At 41.3% G+C, this 20,522-nt stretch overlaps 1 pseudogene across 1 annotated transcript in view; it reads left to right on the top strand.

The window, feature by feature from the left end:
- LOC311176656 (calreticulin-like) overlaps positions 1-20,522 on the top strand; it is a 54,457-nt pseudogene that overhangs the window by 19,766 nt on the left and 14,169 nt on the right. Inside the window, exons 3-5 of the transcript in view lie at positions 11,411-11,506; positions 14,480-14,683; positions 18,744-18,838. The product of the transcript in view is annotated as a calreticulin-like (transcript). The remainder of the gene's footprint in view (positions 1-11,410; positions 11,507-14,479; positions 14,684-18,743; positions 18,839-20,522) is intronic.

Genomic DNA, 20,522 nt, shown 5'->3' with positions numbered 1-20,522 from the left:
AACCAAGATATGGCCTGTGTATTAAAAAGAGCATTTCAGGGTCTCCCCTGGTGGCGCAGGTGGTTGAACGCAGTGCTGTGAGGATGTCCGCAGCCACTGCAACGCCAGTTCGATCCCGGCAGGCCAGCAAGAATCCTGCATGGTGTGGCAGACCTCTCCTGTCTCGCCTGCTGCTCCCCTCAGCAGTGTATTTCGTCAGTCTGCCTGTTCTGTTCCCTGCTCTGCCTCTGGTGAATCCTCTCACCCTCCTGCACATCTGGCCTGTACACTGGTTCTTGTATAAATAAATAAATCTTAAAAAAAGAAAAGAGCATTTCAGCAAAAATGTAGAGGATGTACTGTGAAGCTGACCAAAGTTGAGACTGGAGACAAAAAAAAAAAATGTCTGAAAAGCAATAATGATCTTGGTAAAGAATGGGGAGGGAGCTGGCAGGAGAGATATTTAATAAGTGACTGAAGTGTGGGATGTAGGAAGCTCTCAGCTTTACTGATTGTGGGAAAATGTTTAGACAAGGCTCTAACCTGTTCCAAGGGTAGACTCTTGGTCTCCTATTTCCTGATTGACATTAGCCATCTCTGAGACTAAGCTCTGGCTGCTGCCCCCTGGGCCCACCCACCTGCCTGAGAGGGCTTTTATTCATAAGACAATTTCTCCTGTCACAAAGCAGAGAACATGCACAGCCCTGCAGTCATTTCCCCAAAGGCTAGACTCCCCTTGCTCAGTGTAGCAGGAACAAAATGCCCAAGGGTGTTATCAACAAATATTTCTGCAATATTTGTCAGAATCAAAGACAGCGGGAGCTTCAATTCCCACATCCCAAGGCAGCCGATAAGGTGGACATCATGGACAAAAGCTAACTATGTGCAAGAAAGACTGCCCTATGTGACATCATGTCCTCTAGGAAACCTTGCCTAGGCCTCACTAGTTCTCTCAGCCTCTGAGCTTCCTTTGTGTCAGTCTTGCTCACACTCTAGTTGCCTGAGTTGCCTCCTTGGTTGAATGATTGATGGATCTGAACCTTGATGCACACACACAAGCCAAAAAAATTACACCCATGAAGAGAATTGATGCTTTAAGAAATCTTCCTGCAGTAGGACTTAGAGACATGTAATTGTTGAGGTCAAGTGCCTACCTTAAATGAATTAACCCAAAATGTCATTTTATGCTGAGAGATGTGTTGAAGGTCTGAGTTGCTCACTGACGGTAGGGGGTTGGCTAGTGGGTTCAAGAGAACTCTAAGGCTTATCAGTTTAGGAGACTCAGCAATCCAATGTTTTACAGTATGGGGTCCATAGTTAACAATGTTGTATTGTAAGGTACAGTTAAAAGTTGCTAAGAGAGTAGATCTTAAAAGCTCTCATTACAAGAGAAAAACCTTCTGTGTGTGGTGATGGATTTTTTTTTCAATATTTTATTTTATTTAATATTTATTTATTTATTTATACAAGCACTGGGTACAGTCAGAATCATGGGAGGGTGAGTGAATTCACCAGAGCCAGAGGGGAGAGCAGAAGGCAGATTGACGAAGTACACTGCTGAGGGGAGCAGCGGGCGGCAGGAGAGGTCTGCGCTCCATGTGGGACCCTCGCTGGCGGCCGGGGATGGAACTGGCGCTGCAGAGGCTGCGGACAGCTTGGCAACCCAGCGCTCAACCGCTGCGCCACCGGGGAGGCCCTGGTGATGGATATTAGCTAGACTTTTTGTGCTGATCATTTTTACAATGAACATACAAGTATCAAATTATATTGTATATCTGAAACTAATATAATGTTATATTTCAGTATATCTGAATTTTTAAAAATTCAGTATTGTTATGTTATTCGGACATGGGAAGATTTAGGCACTGACATGTTCTACCAAATTTACAAGGGACCGTTATATAAACCAGATGCCCATAAATTCATGAGCATCTCAGACTTAACATATCTAAAATGAACTTTCGTGTTATCCAGATTTGTTCCTTCCCTGGTTTCTACATCTTACTAAGTGGCCCAATTACTCATCTGCTTATTTAGATTTAAAAAAAAAAAAACTAAGATCCTCTTTGATTCTTGCATTTTCTTCCTCTTAAATCCATTAGCAAGTTCAGTGACTCTACTTTCCAAATATATTCTGAACGTGATATTTTTACCTCCCATATTGCTACCCACCATCGTCTAAGCCACCACCATCTCTCTCTCATCTGGACTGTTGCAGTAACTTGAATGATTTCTCTTCTTCTGTTTCTGCTTCCTCCTAGTCTCTTCTCATGTAAATTTCAAAATGATCCCTCTGAAATGTAAATTAGATTATTTCATTCTGGAATTTTAAAATCTCACTGCCTTTTTACTGATTTTATATGTCATCGAATCATTTTACCATGACATACAAGTAATCTGATCCCTGCCTCCAAGATTATCTCCTACTCTGCCTCACATTCTAACCACATTAGCTTCTTGTTATTTCTCAGACACTCCAAGCTTAGTCCCATCTCAATATCTTTCCACTTGCTGTGACTTCTGCCTGGAATATGCACCTGTTAGACCTTCACATGATTTATTCCTTCTATTCAATCAGGTTTCTGCTTAAATGTCTCCTTGGAGAGTCTTTTCTTGTTTACACTATGAAAAATTATTCCCCTGTATACAGTTACATTCTATGCCTTTATGTGACTTAGTTTTTAAATTAACTTGTATCATTTATATACAATTAAATGCACCCCTTAACATGTACCATTCTTTGAATTTTGAAAATGTATACAACTAAGTGGCCAGCACAAGCAATATGTAGAACATTTTTATCATCCTTAAAAATTCTCTTAGGAATCTTTGCATGTTTAATATTTCAGAATACCTTTCACTACGTGATATTTTACTCGTTTACATGTTTATTCATTCTTTCCCCCTTCCATTAGATTAGCTGAGAACACAGTGCTTCTCTGTTGTGTTCATTGCTGTATCTGCAGCCCCTAGAACAGTACCTAGAGCAGGCACATAGTAAGTGATTACATTTTTTTTTTTTCAATGAATGAGTGAACTGTCTTGGTAATTGACCCTTTCCAGAGATTAGAATGCTTATGCTAGTCAAGGCAAACTCTTCCTGTTTGTCAGGGACCCAGGAAACCAAATTCAATGAATCTGAATCTCTGTTAAATGTCTATTGATATCACTGGATTTTTTTTCTTTTTACATTGTCTTATTGGATCTTTAACAGCTATATCAGGGAGATATTATCTGTCTTTCAATGAGGAGGAAATTGAGGCTGTGGGAGGCTGAGTGATTTTCCATTGGTTACACAAGTGGTGTCAGAAGTGATTTGGAGGCCAAGTGAGACAAAATCTGGAAAGCATTTATTGCATTTTTCAGTTAGGAGATCATTTGATGACTCAGTGGAATGGGGGTGGAAGGCTGACAACAGTCATTTGAAGGGAGGGTGAGAACCTAGGAAATGAATAGAATAGGTGATGCAACATTTTGGTGATGTCTGGCTGAGAGGGGATCTAGAGCAGAGCTCAAGTAGATAATTTGGGATGCAAAGTGAAGGTGGAAGATTTTGTTGACCCAGTTGGGGGTTTTGTAGAAATGCAAAAGAATACGGGGGTGGGGAGGAGTGAGCAAGGGGAAAGATCCACACATCTTCCGACTTTACAACTCTTGCACTTAGTGCAATGCCAGGCACATAGAAATGTTCCACTAAAAGTTTGTGAAAAGAAGTAAGGTGGAAGGGAGGAAGGAATGATTGTGAGAGTAAAAAGCAGGAAGGGGTCAGTTGAGGGTCAAAGAATAGGTGTACTTCTGGTAACAGAGTGTGAAATTTGGAGGATATGGTCATGGTGCAGGGAGCTTGAGATTTCAAATGTGGAGCAATTTCTGGTGATAAGGCCCAGGGTGTGAATATAGGGGCAGATGTAGGGGCAAAGGTCAATGGACTTGGGGTTGTATTATTAATAATTGGAAACATTTGGAGATAAGCCTAAATATCCCATAGTCAGGCCCAGTTAAGTAAAGATAGATCCATAGAAATGTTTGGGAAGTTCTTCATGTCACGAGAAAATGATTATGATCTAGGGCCTCCCTGGTGGCGCAAGGGGTTAAGCACTACACTATAAAGCAATACGCAGCCTCTGCAGTATTCAATCCCCAGCCGGCCAGGGAGCAACCCACATGGCCCAGCAGACCTCTCCTGTCTCGCCCGCTACTCCCCTCAGCAGTGTATTTCGGTCAGTCTGCCTGTTCTGTTCCCCACTCTGTCTCTGGTGAATCCTCTCACCTCCTGCATCTCTGGCCTGTACCCCAGCCCTTGTATGCATAAATAAATAAATCTTTAAAAAAAATGATTATGATCTAATCTTAGATTTAAAAAGTACAAAATTTCACATAAGGTATATATTGCCACTATGTAAAATATAGATGTGCATAGAAAGAATGGAAGGAAATATACCAAAATTTAAAAGGTAATTAATGGAATTTCAGATGGCTTTAGTATTTTCCTATTTTCTACAATGAACTTGGGCTGCTCTTTTAATTAAAAAAAAAAAAAAAGCTGTTGGGCCTCCCCGGTGGCGCAGCGGTTGAGCGCTGGGTTGCAAAGCTGCCCAAGGCCTCTGCAGCACCGGTTCCACCCCCGGCTACTCCCTGGCCACGGGAGGAGAGTCCCACATGGCGGGCAGACCTCTCCTGCCGCCCGCTGCTCCCCTCAGCAGTGTACTTCGGTCCTTCTGCCTGCTCTGCTCCCCGCTCTGGCTCTGGTGAATTCTCTCACCTTCCCGTGCTTCTGACTGTACCCAGTGCATGTATAAACAAAACAAACAAACAAACAAATAAATCATAAATAAATAAAAGTACATGCCTCTTTAAAAAAAAAAAAAGCTGTGGGCCTCCCTGGTGGCGCAGCGGTTGAGCGCTGGGTTGCGAACCTGCCCGTGGCCTCTGCGGCGCTGGTTCGATCCCCGGCTGCTCCCCGGCCACCAGAGGAGGGTCCCACATGGCGCGCAGACCTCTCCTGCCGCCCGCTGCTCCCCTCAGCAGTGTACTCCGGTCCTTCTGCCTGCTCTGCTCCCCACTCTGGCTCTGGTGAATTCTCTCACCCTCCCGTGCTTCTGGCTGTACCCAGTGCATGTGTAAAGAAAACAAACAAACAAACAAACAAATAAATAAACATGCCTCTATTTAAAAAAAAAAAAAAAAGCTGTTACCAATTAAAAGAACTGTTCTGTCTTTCCATTTCTTTTTGGAACTATGTTTTTTTCTTTCGACCTTTAGTTTTTAGAACTAAATTGTATCTTATGCCTTAAGTAACCTTTGTTAAGTACAGTATACTCACTAAACATGATGTTTTACACACTCCAATCTTCGCCTCAACTGTGCAAAGTAGATACTATTTTTCCCACTCTACAGACAGTATATTGAATCCCAGGGGACTGAATAATTTGTCTGAGGTCACACAGCAAATAGCAAAACCAGGATTTGCACCTAGGATTGTATATCAAAGTTGATTTCTCTTATATTGCTCTTGCTTCCCACCCCACTGCCTCATATGAGTCCAATAAGTTGAAGGCCTTCTAACTTGCGTGTCAAGTACTTAGCAACTTCAAGGACACTAAACCTTAGATTCTTTGAATGTCAGAACTGAAAGGACCTTGAGACCTCATCTAACTCAAAATGGCTTCCTCCTGTTCTACTGATGAGAAAATTGAGGTTCAGGGAGAAAATATGACATGGCAGAGTCATTTAATGGGCTTGTGACGAATATTGATTCAGGTTCCTTTCTTTCTCCTCTTTTTCTGGCCTGTTCTAGGCCACAGACCAGCTTAGCAGCCAAGAGAGTACCAGGCCTCTCGATGGTACAGATGGGAAAACTGAGACCAGAGAGAAGAGGTAGTTTTTCCAAAATCACTCAGTGAGTCAGTGGCAGAGACATTTGTTGAACCCAGTTTTTACCCCCATATAAAAGATGAATTGGTCACTGCTGCCAGCTGCCAGAATCAGGTGGACAGCAGTTGAAAATGCCAGTGGACTTGAGGATCCCATGAGTTTTTAAAATTCCACACTGGTACATTAATATATGCAGGAATGATAACTGATTGAATTGGAGAATTATTGAATTAGTGATACAAGTAGCTGTGAAGGGAGGGCTAAAAGTAAAGGCAATGGCCATTGCAAAAGCACAAAATCAGGCAGAAAGAAACTGGAATTCAGATGAGAAGCTGAATGATACAGGAGTCACAAAGTGTGTGTGTGTGTGTGTGTGTGTGTGTAAGTTAATTCTGTCAGCTCTCAGACTTGACCATGAAAACTTGGCTGAAGAGACATACAGAGACAAAGGGCCTCTGTGCCCAGCTGGCTCAGACCCACTGAGGACAATCCAGCAGGGCCCAGGAACAGCCTGCTGCTCAGGCCTCTGACAGATAAGTGATTGGACCCGTCTGTGAGTTGTGGATACTTGAACATGCTGAGCCTAGGGAAGAATCATGCTGGACAGATGCCTAAACCCAAGAGGCCTGATTCTGCAGGCCTTCCAGGTCTCAAGTACAGACTGATGGTAAGGATCTCTCCAGAGGCTGTAGGGATGTGAAGGCGAGCAGAGGGGCCATTGTTGTCATATAGGCGGAGAATATATCAAAAGGCTGAAAGGAAATACATCAAGACATTGACTGGGAAATGCATTTAGGTTGTTTTTACTGCTTATTTGCTTCCTCTGGGCTATCTACATTTTCTATAGTAAATTATTTTACTTTGAAAAATCAAGAAACATAAGAAAGGTCAAAGGGCTGTGGTGATAGGAGCGCTACAGGAACTACACCTGAGGGGAGAAGTCAAGCACTGTTTAAAAATTAAAAACTATAAAAGAAAATAGATATAAATTTAGAAAAAAGAAACATAAGGAAAGCAGATGCTATATCAGCCTATCTTTTTCATTAGATTGAACAACCAGAGGAGTTGAGAGCTGGAGGAATTATGTCTTGTTAGTATCCTGACATTGATCACTCACATTGGCACAGTATAGGGGCTCTGTAACTACTATGGTGAATGACACTAATCTCTTCTACTTCAAACATACAAGCTCTTAGTTAAAGTCCACTTTCCTAGCAAGCTTGGCTATCTGCTCCCTAGGGTGTGGTCAATTAGAAATGACAACCCACAGAATGAGTGGTGGACAAACTCAAGGCACCCACTCAGATGACAGCAAACACAGCTTTTTTTATTATCTAAATTAATTTGGTCCTCATGCTGTTCTATCATTCAACAAACATTTATTGAGCACTTACTCTGTGTACAATGTTCCCTTGTTCAAATAATTTCAGTATTGTTATTTACAGATGAGAACAGATTCAGAAAAGCGATTGGCCCAAGTCATGTGCAGAAATAGGTGGAAGGACTCAGATTCTCATCTAGTGCTCTTTACCACACCATAGGGCTTGTTATAGGCTGATAAATATTGAGTGACTGTGATCTATGTGGGAGATATGCAGATAGACTGGCAGACAGAAAGAAAGGAAAGTAAGTGGGCAGGAAAGCAGGCAGGCAGGAAGCAGGGACAAAGTCCACTGATCTCATGAGAACTGGGTAAATTGTTAGAGGCAAACATATTGACCTCAAGGAAAACGGAGCACTCACAAAAGAACAGTAACAGAAGAGACAGAAAAATTTCAAAGCAAACCCATACCTCTATATTATAGCCTAATACAGCATTTGAACCTTCCAGAAAATTTTAGTTTGTTTATGATTCTCTATATAAGAGGTAAGGATCTTTTATAATAACTACAAAATGTTTCCATTGAAACTGGTAGATAAAATGTTGGCACCTGAAGAGGATAAATATTAGCTTATCTTGCAAATTCTCTTTTGTAAAAGGGAATCTGTGATGTGAGGAGGTCAGATGAAATGACCATTGAGAGTCATACTGGCTTGAGCCTTTTATGATGTTAAGGTGTTAAGAGGAAAAGTATAAAACATTAAAATTGAACTTTTTTTTAACCATGTGACATTGTTCTAATAGCAAAAGCACCTTACTTGGGGACATCTTAAATTGTATTAGGTTTGATTTGTGTCAATGTGTTCATCTTGAAAAATAATTAGTGTTAGGAAGAATGGAGTTTGTTCTGATGTTCCCTACCATACAGTTCAATGACAAAGTAGTACAACTGCTTCTACATGCTAGTTAGGCTCAATTAATTTTTATCAAATTAATAAATGACTTGATCCAATTGTAAGGCTAAGAATGTTATGGCATTGGGAAAAGGCATATTTATATGTCCCTTCAATCATTCAACAAATATTTTATGTCATTGAAAAAGGACGTGATTCTGTATCAATCATTCATCAGATTTTTTTGGCAATTTACTCTGTGCCAGATACCAGGAAAACAATAGGGGGTTGAATAGTTGTGAAACTTACCAGTCTAGTAGGAAAGATAGACATCACTCAAATTATACACAAGCCACTTTGTTCATTGCAAAATGCAAGCAACCATGATTGATTTTTACATTTGCTGGACAGATGCCTGTCCATTTACACTTTAGGTTATAAAGGGTTTTATGCACATACATATCATAGAAAGTCATATAGCAAAGGAGTTAAACGTACAGATTTTGGTGTTGCATATGCCCAGTTCCAAGCCTGGCTTACTTTCTTGCAAATTGGGCTCTTGAACAAGTTTCTGAGCTTTACTTTCTTCATCTTTTGAATCAGGGCAAAGGTGGGGCTGAGGGCAGGAGTCTAGGACATTCATCCCAGAGCTGTTGTGGAAATGCACCAAGATAATGCATGTAAAACACTCAGCCCAATGCCTGACACACGGTTGCTAAACTAGTTATTATGAAGATTACATATATTTTTTTCCTTTCATAGAACTTTTTCCTGTATTTTCCTTTTCTTCCAGAAGACAAAGCTCAGGTTTACTACTTACTAGAAGCAAAATGAAACTAATAACACCTACCTCATAGCATTATCCATGGGAGTAAATGAGGTGACATTTTTAGGGAGTCACATGAGGGTCTAACACATAAAAAAAAAAACTTTTGATTTGGGCATCAACCCCTACCCTTCATAGGGTAAACTATTATCAAGGAAACTGAATACACTTCATTTAAGCCACAACTTCAGGCAAAAAGGACCTCCTGGTTTCTTTACCTTGGGAGTGGTAGGTGAGGTGATCACTGTGCTGGCCTAAATGACACTGAAATTTTGTGAGAGACAGGGGAAGGCCAAAGGAAGCAAGCTCACATCCTGTGCCTCATGAGGGGAAGCATTTAATCTTCAGAGTTGAGTAATAGGAGCCAACAAAGCCAGCTCAGGTTGGTCTTATTGGATGTGTTTTGCTGTGGGGTTTTCATGAGCAGAGCTAAGGCAATAACTTAGCAGAGCTAAGGCAATAACTTAGCAGAGCTAAGGCAATATGTTAGGGAATGGGGTTTGAAAAATATCTATTCAGCGGCAAGGAGAGGAAATAGAAGCTATCCCCATGGCCTCTTCTATCTCAAGCTGCCAAATTGCCCTGTGACTCTGTGACTCTGCAGAGTCCAGGAAGTGGGAGTCAGCAACTCTGAGGCATGAAATCAGAAAGGCACTGAATGTTGGGATGGAGTGCCAGGTCCTAAGAAGAATGCCTCTTTGTTTACATGTCATCTATACCAAAGCAAAACAAATTTATCAGCATTGCCTTGAAACTGCAAGGGAGAGTCTAAAAAGTTTTAAGCAATGAAAGAGGGCAAATGTAAGTTGATTCTTCAGTATCATCATTACTAATTCAAGAATTATAAAACAGCATTGCTAATTTCTTTACTTGGTGAGCTGATTTTATTTTAATTTATGAAACATGAGTAGGTATAAGGGCTTAGTATCCCAGCAGTATTTTCCCATCTAGTTTTATGAGAATATCTTGTGCCCTTTTTTCTTTAACATTTTTCTTTTTATTTATTTATTAAATGTTTATTTTATTTATTTATGCATATAAGAACTGGGGTGTAGGCCAGCGGTGCAGGGGGTGAGAGGATTCACCAGAGACAGAGTAGGGAGCAGAACAGACAGACTAACCGAAATACACTGCTGAGGGGAGCAGCAGGTGAGACAGGAGAGGTCTGCTGCACCATATATGGGTTAGCTCCCTGGCTGGGGATCTTACTCAAGATCACCTTGGTGGTGATAGGGCTGAGACTTAACCTCTAGACCACCAGGGAGTCCCTCTTTTACATCTTATTTTATTTTTGGGGGTGAATATTGTTTTTTTTTAAATTTATTTATTTTTAAACATTTATTTATTTATACAAGCACTGGGTACAGTCAGAAGCGCGGGAGGGTGAGAGAATTCACCAGAGCCAGAGCGGGGAGCAGAGCAGACAGAAGGACCGAAGCACACTGCTGAGGGGAGCAGCGGGCGGCAGGAGAGGTCTGCGCGCCATGTGGGACCCTCCCTCGGTGGCCGGGGAGCAGCCGGGGATCGAACCGGTGCTGCAGAGGCTGCAGGCAGCTTCGCAACCCAGCGCTCAACCGCTGCGCCACCGGGGAGGCCCTATTGTTTTTTTATTTTATACATTTTTTAATCATTTTTTTCCTTTTTGCACAATGTATGCATTTTCATCTTGGTTATAGTCCCCAAACAATTCCCACCCCCCTTGTTTTGATCCTACTCCCTCCTCCCCCACCCTAGTGTGTCTCTGTTTATAGTTGCTAGTTGATTTTGTGCAAACTGGTCCAACCACCATGGAAAGCTGTGTGGAGATTCCTCAGCCTGCTAAAGATGGAGCTTCCATGTGATCCAGCAATTCCACTCCTAGGTATTTACCCAAAGGACACAGAAACATTAACTTTTACATTTTAAAAGGACAGATTTGTTAGGAAAAGGAGAAAGCAAAAGAAAACTGTCTCATGCCTTTCAACTATGTATATCCCCATGGTGGTTTTCAGGACTTAACTGAAAAAGAAGAGTAGGATAGAGTGTTTATGTTTAAGTGGTTTAATTATTTGGTAGTTAAGGAAATGAGAGGATTCAGGCATCAGAAAGTGGGGATGGGAGGATTTCAAGGATGTTATATTTACCCACTGATATTCCCTTATGGTGCCTGTGTATCTTGGTCAATTTTTGCTGAATTGTCTTTTTTTTTTTAAAGATTTATTTATTTATTTATACAAGAACTGGGGTACAGGCCAGATGCGTAGGAGGGTGAGAGGATTCACCAGAGACAGAGTGGGGAACAGAACAGGCAGGCTGACGAAATACACTGCTGAGGGGAGCAGTGGGCAAGACAGGAGAGGTCTGCTGTGCCATGTGGGACCCTTGCCAGCTGGGATCGAACCGGCGCTGCAGAGGCTGGGGACAGCTTCACAGGGCTGCGCTCAACCTCCTGTGCTACCAGGGGAGGCCCTACTGAATTGTCTTTAAGAAAATACAAATCATTTCTGTATGTTGTTTTTTCCTTCTTCACCTCTATAGATGGATGGAAGAAACGGTGGGTACAATCCAAACTGGATTATGGTGAATTTCACCTCACTGCAGGAAAATTTTATTGAGACAAAGAAAAGGATAAAGGTAAATACTAAAATTCAGGAATAAAATAATTGAAAAAAAATGCTGACTTTGATACAATTGTTTTTATCCATGATTTCCAATTTATTTCCCTTTCTTAGGAAGAAAAGTTGGAGAAGAATTTAAAAATGAAAAAGAATGAACTCTCCACCAAAAAATAATGTCCATTTACTGAATAATATAATATAATTGAAATATAATAATATTGAAAACAAATCTTTAGACACATTAATTCATTAAGCTTCCTAACAACTTCATGAAATGGTTATTATTATGCTCACAGTTCTGCAGAGCAGTAGAGTCATTTGCCCAAAGCTGTAAACACAGTTGGCAAGAGGCAGAGCTGACACTGAGTCTAGGTCTGACGCCAGGACTGTGCTCATTAATGCTGGACTGTGTTGCTTTCCCCAAACCTAGAACATTTTATATAGCACTGCACTTGAAACAGGGAAAATCACTATATAACCTCCAAATGTAGCTCTCCCCTAAAAAAGCTTGGTGCAATGGAGAAATGGAGCAGACAGGCCTAGAGCTAACTCCCATGACTCGCTAGCTGCATGATTTGGGCAAGTCTTTTCACTTCTCTGAGCCTTCATATTAGATGGAGGTAATCATTACCACCTGCCAGGCTCATTAGGGCTACTGTATGAACCAAATAATATTAGGAGGGAAGAGGAGCTCTGAGGACACGGTCTGCAGGCAACGATTTTTTTGGTCTGAGAAAGTTTTTGTCCTATAAATAGAACCCATTGATCGGCCTCTGGAGTGATTTCCCATCTTCTTTTTCCTGGCTACTGTTATGAATCTCATTTTCATGTTTATTAAAGGAGAGAATTACAAACTGCCTTGAGCATTTAAAATATCATTTAAATCCACTCTGGAAAAATTGTTTCCAGAGGAGAGAGAATTGGAGACTAAATGACCTGTGGGACATCTGCTTCTTGCTGGCTCCAAAGGTGGTCTGTGCAGACACTCATCTCTTCGTGTGATTGCTCCTCATAGTTCATCCCATTGAAGTTCATTCGGCTCCCCCTGTTGTCTACTAGGGCTCTTGGGTGCAAATGAGGCTCAGAGAGAGGAGGGGATTACACTGGGCTACATAGCAAGGTTAGGGAGAGCAGAAATACAAAACTCAGTCTTCTACCTCCAGATTCAGTGCTCTTTTCCCGTGTCCATTCTTTCCTGCAGGATATCTTCTCTGACTACTCCAGCCTCACTTTATCATACTCTTTAAAATACAAACAGCTTCTAATGCAATATCAAATGTGAAAATGTTTAGCACAGAGCCTGGTGTGCAATCCACACTCAAGAGACATCTGAATTGGGATCCATGATCCATCTGTGCAATTTAACACAGATCTATTGAGCATTTCCCTTATGCCAGGCCTTGGCTTAGGTATTGGGACTAGAAAGACGCTCTACATGTCAGGAGCTTAAAAATCTTTCAAAGAGACTAAAATAAACCTGATTGCAGCGTAATGTGACCCAGGGCAATATAGAAAGCTGTGGGACTATAAGGCAGGATCCTCACCAACCTCGAGTAATAACAAATACTTACCTTTATGTTAATAATTTACAAAGTACTTCTCACCTCTCTTTCTTACCCATTTGACAGGAACCCAGTGAGGTAGGAATAATTATTCACATTTTGCTGGCTCAGAGAGTTAAAGTGACAGTCAGAGCCAGTAAGCTGGGCAACTGCATGGAATAATGGAAGGACCGGTAACCAGGAAGGCAGGGAGCTTGACATTTATGTCTATCCTCTGAGGCTGTGTGATCTTGGATAAATAACTTTCCCTCTCTGAGGCTTTTCCTTACCCATAAAATAATACGATTAGATTAGAGAGACTCTGAGATCTCTTGCAGCTCTGATATTTTCTGATATTCTTGGGATGGAGCTCTGGACTTAGAATGGCTGTGTGATCTGGACAAGTGAAATGGCCTCAGTGACTCCATAATAAAGTAGAGGTATTAGTAGAGCCCACTTCACGGTGGTGTTAAGAGGATGGAGTGCAGTACATAGATGAATGAAATGTTTTACCTGGTAAAGAGGAGGTGTTCAATAACTGTTAGCAGTGATTAATATTTGTTCTAAGAGGCCTCTTCCTACCCAGCAGTATGGTGCATGATAAAATCTGATTCTCACCTGCCAAGGGGTCTCAGAAGAAACAGAGCCTTCTTTTGTAAATCTGCAGCACAATCGTCAAGTATCTCTTGAAAATCAACACAATATATTACAGGGAAAAGAAAGAATCAGACAAACATGGCTTAAAAATCCAGTCTAGGGCCTCCCCTGTGGCGCAGCGGTTGAGCGCTGGGTTGTGAAGCTGCCCGCAGCCTCTGCAGCATGGGTTCCATTCCCGGCCACCTGGTGAGGGTCCCACATAGCGCTCAGACCTCTCCTGCCGCCTGCTGCTCCCTCAGCAGTGTCTTTCATCAGTCTGCCTGCTCTGCTCTCTGACTGGTGAATTCTCTCACCCTCCCATGCTTCTGACTGTACCCAGTGCTTATATAAATAAATAAATATTAAAAAAAAACTTAAAAAAAAATCCAGTCTAGCTTCTTATTAGCTGTAAGACCTTAGCCATTTTACCCACCCCCCTGCATTTATCTCCCCCCCTTTTTTTTGTGGGACCCTCACCGTTGGCCTGGGATCGAGCTGGTGCTGCAGAGGCTGCAGGCAGACTCGCAACCCAGTGCTCAACCACTGCGCCGCCAGGGGAGGGAGGCCCTTAACTCCCCTTTTAAGTCACTTTACCTGCTCATGACACATATTCCTAATTTGTAAAGTGGAGTTAATCACCATGTCAAAGACTTGTTCTGAGACTTGAGTAAGACAACATGTGTAAAACATTTAGCACAGCACACAGTAGGTATGTAAAAAAAAACAAACCCTGAGATTGGTGAGACTAGGTTTTGGGTCTCTCTAGTAGTTGAGGTATTTAATTCTAAAGATTCTGTGCTCTCTGCTCCCAGGTCTCCAGGCCAGTGAAGACACCAAGTCTTATGCCCTCTCAACGAGGTGTAAACCATTCAGCAATGAGAATGAGACCTTTGTGGTTCAGTTTTCAGTAAAACATGAGCAAGTCATCGATTGCGGTGGCGGGTATGTGAAACTCTTTCCCGACACCCTGAACCAGGAGGATATGCATTCGGAATTCGAGTATTACATCATGTTTGGTAAGCTCTGCCAGCAGTCACTGTCTGCCCGGTGAGGTCTTAATGAGAACCAATGTAGTTGTTGTAAAGGCTCAGATGAACCTGAGACAGGAAATTTCTAATGTGCAGCCCCACCACCCTAGGCAGTAAAATCTTCAAAGGCCTGAAAAACAACTGTTACCCTAAATGTTACTATAAATAGGCCGAAGAGGTGGAGAGGTACATGGCTACAGGTTACAGTAGAGAGAGACATCTCCCAGTTCTCAGGAAAGGAAAAAGGTTTGTAAACTGTGTGGACACTGTCACCATGCCTACTATGATAAGACGGCTCTCAGGGGGCTCCGGCCGGCAGTGAGTAAGGCACAGAGGTCAGGGAAATTATCATGCATTTTGAATGTTGCATCTGCAACCTCATGTCACTAGGCTTCCCTGGGGCAGCTCGGCTGTTACTTAGCTCCAACCTTGAATCCAGTTTCAACATGTTGACATTAAAAAACCAACAAGCTACAGCAACTAATCCAACCCTAATGCACTGATGAAGAATGTGATCTTTATTGAATGTTTTTGTACGAGGTCAGAGGAAAGGACTACCCTACATGTCATACAGCAAAATTTCCTGTAAATTTGCTCTAAGTATTTCTTTCTTTTCCTAGGGAGCTTCAGATCTTTCTCTGCAAGCCCTTGTCAAAACCTTCTTTAGGGCCTCCCCTGGTGGTGCAGCGGTTAGCGCTGGGCTGCAAAGCTGCCCGCAGCCTCTGCAGCGCTGGTTCGATCCCCGGCCGCCGGCGAGGGTCCCACATGGTGTGACAGACCTCTCCTGCCACGTCTGCTGCTCCCCTCAGCAGTGTATTTCGTCAGTCTGCCTGTTCTGTTCCCTGCTCTGGCTCTGGTGAATTCTCTCACCCTCCAGCGCTTCTGGCTGTACCCAGTGCTTGTATAAATATATAAATAAATCTTAAAAAAAAAAAACCTTCTTTAGCGATTTGCCCCTTTTCTTTCTGTATTCCCTCCCTCCCAACTCTCTTTATTATTTTTCAAGTTCTTTGTCATGTAGAGCAATATAGCAATCTGGGTATCTAAAATGTACCTTTTTGTCCTCTGTTTTGTTCAGAATCCACCCTTCTCACAAGCAATGTATGTGTGTATGTACATGGTGGTTTGTAGGGAAATCAGACATTCTTTCTAAACTGATTTCTCTTTTCATTTGAATATTATTTATTTAACACTCAAATAACCCAGTAAGTCTGGGCTGTTATCATCTCCATTTTTCAAATAAGGAAATGGAGGCAAGAAATTTGCCTAAGTTAAGAAGTAGAAAGCCAGAATTTGACCTTAGATCATCTGACTAAGACCTGTGCTTTATTCTAATCCACTCTTTTACCTTCTGTTTAGTGGAGACATAGGCAAGTAGGTAATTTTTTTTAAAAGCAGAATGAAAGACATACTATAAAAAAGGCATGAGATCACAAAAGATGGCATGACTCAGTTCAACTGGGGTCTTTTTTGAGGAGAGATTTATTGTTCTTTAAAGAATGGGTTAGATTTTAATAGGCAGAAAAGAAATGTAATGAGGATAGGGGAAACAGTGTATGCCAAAATTCAGAGGATGAAATTAAAATGCAAGTAGAGAAACCACATAAACCAATGTGACTAGAGCACATTGTGTTGTGTGTGTGTGTGTGCAAGCAAATGTGTGTGCATGCTTAGGATAATCAGAGAGCTATAATGATGGGAAATAAAGTTAAAAACTAGGGTAAAACCTATGCTTGACAGCTAAAGCAACCCTGAGGAAAAAGGAGAGAAGTAGAGGCATCACATAACCTGATTGTATACTATAAAGCAAAATTAATTAAAAATATCTGGTATTAAAATAAAAATAAGTACATGGATCATGAAGCAGAACAAAAGTCCAGAAATAAATCCATGAATATATTACCATTTAATTCATGATGAAGGAGTCATATAATGGGGAGGGTCTCTTCACCAAGTGGTATTGAGAAAACTGGAAGGTCACATGTAAAAAAAATGAAGTTGCATCATTCTAACTCCATGCATGAAAATAAATTCAAAATGGATTAAAGGCTTAGATATAAGAACTACGACAAAAAGTATATAGAAGAAAACATTGGCAAAACATTTCATGATATCAATGATACAGATGGTTTTAGAGACTCAACCCCTCTGACAAGAGATCAAAGCAAAAATAAATAATTAAGATTACTTCAAATTAAAAATCTTTTACAGGGTGAAAGAAAATTTAAGGACACTGAAAAGATATTCTACCGAATGAGAAAATATTCACATGTTACACAACCAAGAAAGGGTTAATAAATAAGGCATACAAAAGTTATTCAACTTAATAGTAAAAAAAAACAAGCAACCCAGTTAATCAAATGGGCAGCAACTGAAGAGACCATTCACCAAATAGGATATCCAGAAGGCCAATAGATATAAGGAAAAACGTTCGTCATCACTTTTAATAAGGGAGATTCAGGACAAAACCACAGTGAAATATCTCACCCCATGAGAATGGCAAGTATTAAAAAGACCCTTAACAACCAGTGCTGGAGAGAATGTGGAGAAAGAGGAATGCTATTAAATTGTTGGTAGAATGTAAACTGGTGCAGCCATTTTGGAAAGTGATCTGAATTTACTTTAAAAAACTAAAAATGGAAATACTGTATAACCCAGCAATCCCACTCTTGGGCATCTATCTGGAGATATAAAGCCATCAACTCAGCATATATAAATCATATGTACTACAGTGTTTACTGCAGCATTATTTACAATAGCTAGGACATGGAAACAACCTGAATGCCTATGGATGAGAGGATTAGGAAAAGAAGCTGTATTATTATTCAACTATAAGGAAAGATGAAATGTTGCCTTTTACAGCAAAATGGAAGGAGTCTGAGGGATTTATGTATAGTAAAGCACGTCAGAATGACAGAGACAAGTATAGACATTTACACAGCGGACAATTACACAAAGTAAAAGACATAAAAATTAGCAGACACTAATAAAGTGTGGTTTCTGAGGTTAAAAAGGAGGGGGTAGGGAGAAAGAATTAAAGGGGTATAAAGGATGGTGGTGGGGGAAAAAACACTTCTAGTTTTGCTACATATAAGAAAAAATTTCAACATCAAGACATTGATTTCTTTTGACAGCATTAATTTCGAAAGAGAGTCATTTAGGTAACATTTGTGTTATGTTCCACAAACATAATTTTACTTTTGACCATGCTCTATGAATCTCTTATAAAAGTTGGCCAAGATTCTTAAATTTTTATTTTTTTTTTATTTTTTTTTCTTGATTTTTTTTTCTTAAATTTTTAAATTTAAATTAATATCTTTAAATCAGGTAGATTTGCAAACTTCTTTGATGATGTTAAACATTTCTTACAAGTTAGAAATAAAGCGCAATTTTCACTTTTTTAATCTCAATTTCCCATGTATAGATAATTATGGCAAAGGAAAAACCCAACAACCTCTTCTCAGATCTTTGTGAGGTTAAACTTGCTAGACTTAGAGACCAACACTTATCAACAGTTCCCTTTAAAGGTTTCACAAAGGAGACCCCCAGGTTCTGTTTCCAGAACAGATATAGTTTGAATCCCAGCAATGCAACTTATCAGCCATTTGATCTTGGGTAAATTGCTTAACTTTTCTGAGCCACAATTTTCTAAGGTAAAGCTGGGGTTGGTGGCACCTACTTGTTTTGTGAATTAAATAATGCCATGGTATAAAGTGCTTGAGGGTGGGGTGGGGAAGGTTTCCTCCTATTGGGTTTCAGCAATGGGACCATTGGCAGGAGATCAGAGGGAGAGAAGAGAGCTGTATTCCTACTCTAAAAGTATCAGCTTCTCTCCTTGCTGCTGTCTTCATAGAACTCTTTTCTTACAAGGTCTCTGGTAACAACTTCTTACCCCTCAAGCCTAGGGGTGGAAATAGCCTCACTGTTACTGGCCTAGAGCCTTTGCAAATAGACCCTTTGCTAAATTCTCCTGAAATTATCCTTAACTTGAGTACAGGAAAACTGCCTAAAAGTGGTATAAAATAATGCATTGAGATTTAATTTCCAGGACCTGACATCTGTGGCTTTGGCAACAGCAAAGTACATGTCATCCTTCAATACCAAGGGAAATATCGTGAGAACAACAAGACCATCAAATGTAGGGTGAGTGTGTGTGCTGGTTGTTGACCTGGAAAAAGGATAAACATTTTTATGTTATCTCATTTAATCCTAACTTAAATGCTGTCATCTCCAATTATAAGCTTAAAGAAGTGCCATAAATTACAGGTGTTCTCTTAGGAGTAGTTTATCTAAAAGCTTAGATATTCACTTAAGGTCCTTTCTTGGAACAATGGTTGCATGGCTCAGTTTCCCACTGCTAGATATTGGAAGGGATGGTAAAAGTGGCAATTAATGGGCTTAGAAATAGAGTAGATTTATCTTAATAATATATGGTTAGAGAAATGTAGGTTGACTGTATGTAAGAGCTAGATTTTGGGCCTCCTTGGTGGTGCAAGGGGTTAAAGCACAGCATTGTGAACCTATCTGCACAAGTTCGATCCCTGGCTGGCCAGGGAGCTACCCACATGGCGCAGCAGACATCACTTGTCTCGCCTGCTGCTCTCCTCAGCAGTGTATTTCAGTCAGTCTGCCAGCTCTGTTCCCCACTCTGTCTCTGGTGAATCCTCTTACCCACCCCTCTGGCCTGTACCCCAGTTTTGTATGCATAAATAAATCTTTTTAAAAAGAAAAAACAGAGCTGGATTTCATCAGCCACTCAACAGGCGTTCACTGACTTCCAGCACTGTTCTTGGCTTTGTAGTGGGAGTAGAGTGAACCAGACAAGGCCCCTGACCTCACAGAGCTCACAGTCCACTGAAGGTCAGTCAGGCAAAGGAGAGTGACCACTTAATGTGATGAGGGTTTTTGGAAGCACAGTTTAGGCCCCCTGCCCAACTAGGAGGCTTAGGAAATGCTTTCTGGAGCTGTCCCCTGCGCTCAGTTTTCAATGAAAAATGCAAACTAGTCCTGTGAAAGGGTGACAGTTTTAGGGAGAGTTAAATTCTTGGAAGATCTAATGACATGAGAAAAGATAAGAAGACTTGAGAAAGAGTGGTATTGTAACAGGGTGGTCCCAGGAAAGGGGGAGGTTCCCTGCCCCACCCAAGGGAGGGTGGAGCTGAGCAGGAAGAGGAGAAGCTGAAGAAGAGACTGAGGAAGGAAGCAGGATGGAGCCAGGAGACCTGGAGGAGGCACATGGAGCCTAGAGACACGTGAAGAAACTGCGCTTGTTTTTTGGTCGTAGACTGGGTGACACAGATGTGGGTGAGACCCGTGGGGAGGTGACAATGGCAGTTTTTATCTTGATGTTGATTTTGCTCTTTTCCTTCCGGGCTTGTCTGGTTATTTCTGACCCTTTGCTGTGGGTCCCCACTGGAAGATGCTTTAGACTTGTGGCAGGCTTTGGGGCTTTGCTCTGGGCCAATCCCATTTGGATGGACTTTTACCCACGAGGGGACGGGTAACTTTGGGTGCTTCATTTAGAAACTAGACTCTTTGCCTTACCTGTATTGTTTCCTAGTTTTATTAAAGTTCCTTCCCATTAAAGTCTTATATGTTTTGTGTTGATGCGGCGGATGGCAGAACCCATTTAGAATAGGCAGGTTTGCGGGGTTTGGGCTGACCCTCTCCCTGTCCTATAACAGTATTACAGCTAGAGTGCAAGACAGAGGCAGACCTGAATCCAGAGACGCCCATGGGCACTGGAGAACCTGTATTCAGGCCCAAGACCTGAATAAGCAGGATTATACAACAGCTGTATATGTAGAAACTTCCTGAAGTCCTTCTC

Source organism: Talpa europaea (assembly GCF_964194135.1).
Source record: "Talpa europaea genome assembly, chromosome: 9".
NCBI classification, from domain to species: Eukaryota; Metazoa; Chordata; class Mammalia; order Eulipotyphla; family Talpidae; genus Talpa; species Talpa europaea.
The sequence above is the reverse complement of the archived record's forward strand: the minus strand, read 5'-3'. Positions and strand labels throughout refer to the sequence as shown.